This window comes from Echinops telfairi, unplaced genomic scaffold (assembly GCF_000313985.2).
Source record: "Echinops telfairi isolate 266 unplaced genomic scaffold, ASM31398v2 ScPeMD7_42;HRSCAF=159, whole genome shotgun sequence".
Taxonomy (NCBI): Eukaryota; Metazoa; Chordata; class Mammalia; order Afrosoricida; family Tenrecidae; genus Echinops; species Echinops telfairi.
In genome coordinates this window covers 5,246,419-5,250,876 of record NW_022103940.1, presented here as the reverse complement: position 1 = coordinate 5,250,876, position 4,458 = coordinate 5,246,419, and positions in this window count along the sequence as shown.

Here is a 4,458-nt window from a genome sequence, read left to right as displayed (position 1 = left end):
TAATTTCACAAACAGCATGTCTTAAACTGAAATAACTCAAGAAAAAAATCAAGCCTGAAGTTGAAATATTAAAGGACTCTAAGGGCAAAATATTGAAATGATGCAGGAAGCATCAAAAGAAGATGGAAAGAATTCACATCCACTATACCAAAAAGAACTAGTAAACATTCAACCATTTCAAGAAGTAGCATATGAACAAGAACCAATGCAACAGAATGAAGAAGTTCAAGTTGCACTGAAAGCATTTGGTAAAAACAAGGCTCCAGGAATTGATGAAATGCCAGTTGAAATGGTTTGACAAGCTGATGAAGTACTGGACACTGGAACTACTCAGTCGTTTATGGCAGAAACTTTGGAAGACAGTCACTTGGCCAATGGACTGGAAGAGAGGAATAATTGAAGCACTTGCTGATGAAAATCAAGGATTGATGTCTTCAGTATGGCTTACAACTCAATATAAAGAAGACCAAACTCCTCACAACTGGATTAGTGGGTAACATGTTAATAAATGGAGAAATTGAAGTTGTCAAGGATTTTTGTCTTGTTTGGTCTCCACAATCATTGCTCATGGAAGCAACAGTCAAGGGATCAGAAGACATGTTGCATTTGGGTAAATTTGCTGTGCAAGACTTCCTTAGAGAGTTAAAAAGCAAGATGTTACTTTGAGGACTATGGTACCTCTGAACCAAATTATGGAATTTTCCATTGTCTTATATGCATGGGAAAATTGGACATTGAATAAGGAAGACCATCGAAGAATTGATGTGTTTGAATTGTGGCGCTGGAGAAGAATATTGAAAGTACAATGGACTGCTAAAAGGACAAGCAAATCTGTCTTGGAAGATATATGGCCAAAGTACTCCTTACAGGCAAGAATTTTGAAACTTCATCCTACATACTTTATACATGTTGTCAGGAGAGACTAGCCCTTGGAGAAAGACATCGTGCTTGGTAAAGGGCCAGTGAAAAAGAGAGAAGCCCTCAAAGAGGTAGCTTGACACAGTGGCTGCAATATGCACTCCAGCATAAGAACAATTGTGGGGATGGCCCAGGCTCTGTCAGTGTTTAGTCCTGCTGTGCTATGATTGCTATGTGTCCAAACTGACTCAATGGCACCTAACAACAACATGAGTGAATGATATTATGACATCATAGGGCCATAAAAATATTAAATATTACAATACTGCTGTCAACATACTCGTTGATTTTCAAGTACAATAAAGTATATGATATGACCCATAACCTCTCAGAGTTTTCAATGAATTTACTTCATTTCTTACCTTTAATGGTTCTGTGCCTTCTTTATCTTCATATCCTGGTCCACACTAGTCTAAATGACTGTCATTTATAAAGAATAATCCTAGGAAGAAAATGAAACTTTTTAGATTATTAGCTAAAAGATTCATAGTTGATTACTTCAAAGACGATTACCCTAAAAGAGTCATAGTCAGGGAAATCACAATTGGAATGGGTGTGTTTTAGGTTGTGTTATCTAGAGAAAGAAAAACAATGACACTCATATATCTATAAGAAAGAACTTGGTAGCCGCAGCGAAGTCGCAAAGGGAAGCTTAGATCCTGCCGTTTGCAGTAAAGACCCCCTTGGAAAAAAGCTATTTTATGTTGGAAAAGACAGCAAGCAAAATCATTTGGTAATTGTTTCAGAAGAGGAGAAAAAGAAAGTCCTGAGAGACTGCCATGAAAACGACACGGGCACCCATCACGGCATATCCCGAACCCTGACCATCCGTGACCAATGATGTCAAACAGTATATGCCTGTCAGCATTGCCAAGTGGCAAAAAATGCAGTTTTTATAGCATCTAAACAGCTCATTCTCAAGGTGGAAAATCCACGGAGTATAGTGACCGTTGATCTGATGAGATCTTTTCATATGAGCAACGGAAGTCATGTATATGCTATAATCATGACCCATTTGTTCACCAAATGGGTTGTGATTTTGCCCCTCTCTGATGTTTCAGCATCTGAAATTTCTAAAGCGATAATCAATATATTTTTATATGGCCCCCCTCGGAAAATAATAATGGACCAAAGAGATGAATTTATCCATCAGGAACCTGCTAAAAACACACCATATTTTCAAATGTTTAATCGAAATCCGAATATACCTGAGACTTCTGATAGTCTTCATGAAGTGGATGGTGATAATACAAATGGAGAATAACAATTTTGATGAAGTAAATAAAAGCAAGATTGCTGCTAAAAAAAAACCAAAGAAATTAAATCCATTTCATCTAAAAGTGGGTCATGAAGTCTCAAGACAAAGGAAAAATTGGTGGAAGGATGGTCGTTTCCAGTCTGAATGGGTTGGCCTTTGTGTCATAGACTATATTACAGAAAGTGGATGTGCTATCCTGCGTGACAACACTGGAGCTATACTTAAAGACCTATCAAAATGTCTCATCGTAGACCCTATGTAAGAGAATCCACTGAACAAGACACTCTTTATTTCTTACAAGGTTCAGTAGTACCAGATCATGACTACATCGGGTTGCCTGAAATTCTGGTTGGAGCATACCAAGCAAATATTCTGAGAGAAGATGCAACTATTACTATAGTGGATAATGAACTACTGACATCGACCAAGGAGCATGAACTATTAGAATATTAAAATGCCAAAATCTCTCCATTGATAGAAGATCATGGTACTCTTGAAAAGCAAACTTTCTGTCTGCGGGACTCTTCAAACCAAGTTCTTGGTTACTTTAGTTAGTAAATATAAAAATTAATTTTAAATACCTGTTTATAATGTATAAACCCTTGATAGATCATTTATCAAAAAAAAGTTGTATAGAATAAGTGCCTCGACACATTCTTGATAACTAAATCCGGATGTTTCTATGATAACTATTCAAAATTCTGACCAGGTTTGACTGGTACTGCACATATACAAAGGCAGAAGAAGCACCTCGTGTATAGAATCCACTTCTAAAAAAGAGAGGAAGGTAAAGCACACTTACTTCTGAGGAAGTAAATTAAATTGTTGCTCAAAACTCAAAAAGAAAGAAAAAAAGAAAGAAAGGAAGGAAGAAAGAAAGAACGAACTTGATATCAAGAAGACATCCTAGGCCTGTACAACTCAAGACCACATATCTGGTGCTAGAAGGAGCCCTCTTCAGACTCTCATAATTTCAGGCATATGACACAGAAAAGTCAAGCAGGAAGCAGGGAGATTACAGGATGGTAAGTGCAGAGTCCTGTAGATGCAAGGTTCGTGGGAACATAGGAGGAAACTGGAAGCCAGTAGTCCACCCGAACCTGTCTCTGGAGGCAGCCACAGAATCCAAGCAAGGAGGAAGGCTAAGGGGAACAATAAGAAAAGTGCTCACTGCTTCTCTTATAAAAAGGCCACACTTCCCAAGGTGGCATCTCCAGGCTACCACTGATTGACAGTTTGAATTCCAGCCCTACCTCCACACAGGTACCATCAAGTTGGCATAAAATCTAACTACCACTACGTGTTTAGTTATTTCTAAGAAGCTTTTATAACTTTGCCCCCTGTATGCTCCACTACATTCATGGATATCATGCAGGAAAAGTAAATACCCATGTACATATTGCCTTTGTCAAACTTATTTGTGAGTATACTCCCACTTCCATATCCATGCAGTGCCATATATTACTGCTCCTGCAGGATTGTGTATATATATCATTATTCACCTCTGTTGCTTTTAATTGTTATACTCCTCTCAATGTCTTCCCCTGCCTCCATCATTTTTTGCCTATCTCCCTTTTATTATATATTGTCTTTCTTTCACCTAAGTTAACACTTGTTTACTCTCTAGCCAGTGACAAAGTAAAACATTCTGGAATAACTTTTGCTTTCCATGTAATCAAGTACAAAAATTTTCTCATGCCGTGTCATAATATTAAAAGTTCAACTTTAAGATAGAAAGAAAGATGAAAATTGTTCCACATGATAGTATGCTTCTAAATATCTATTAACCAACGAGAAATACTGACTCCTTCATTTATTTTCAGTGAAGGTTTTTTTTTGAGGGGGGGATATTTTTGCTTAAGAGCTAACCTTATCTGTTCAAAGTGATTCTCACATCTGAATATTAATTATAATGATAGAGCTAAGGAAACAATCGTCATATCTGTCAGATGGGTGTGCTTTTCTATCTGTGCAAGCTGTGGAATGAACATAAGTCATTGCCATTATCTGGCTTCTTAGTAATAGATCACATTTTGAGAGGTTATCACAGCAGTTACACAAAATTAAAAGAAAGTGGGATTCTGAACTTGCTTTTGTTGAGTGGGCTTCTTATATGCTTCCCTGGGTAGTGTCAGAGGCATTAATTTGGCGGGGGGGCTCTTATAGCTCTTATCATAATCCATACATGTATCCATTGGATCATATACATCTGTACATATGTGGTCATCATAATTTTCAAAACATTTTCTTTCTACTTGAGCCCTTGGTATCAGCTCCTCATT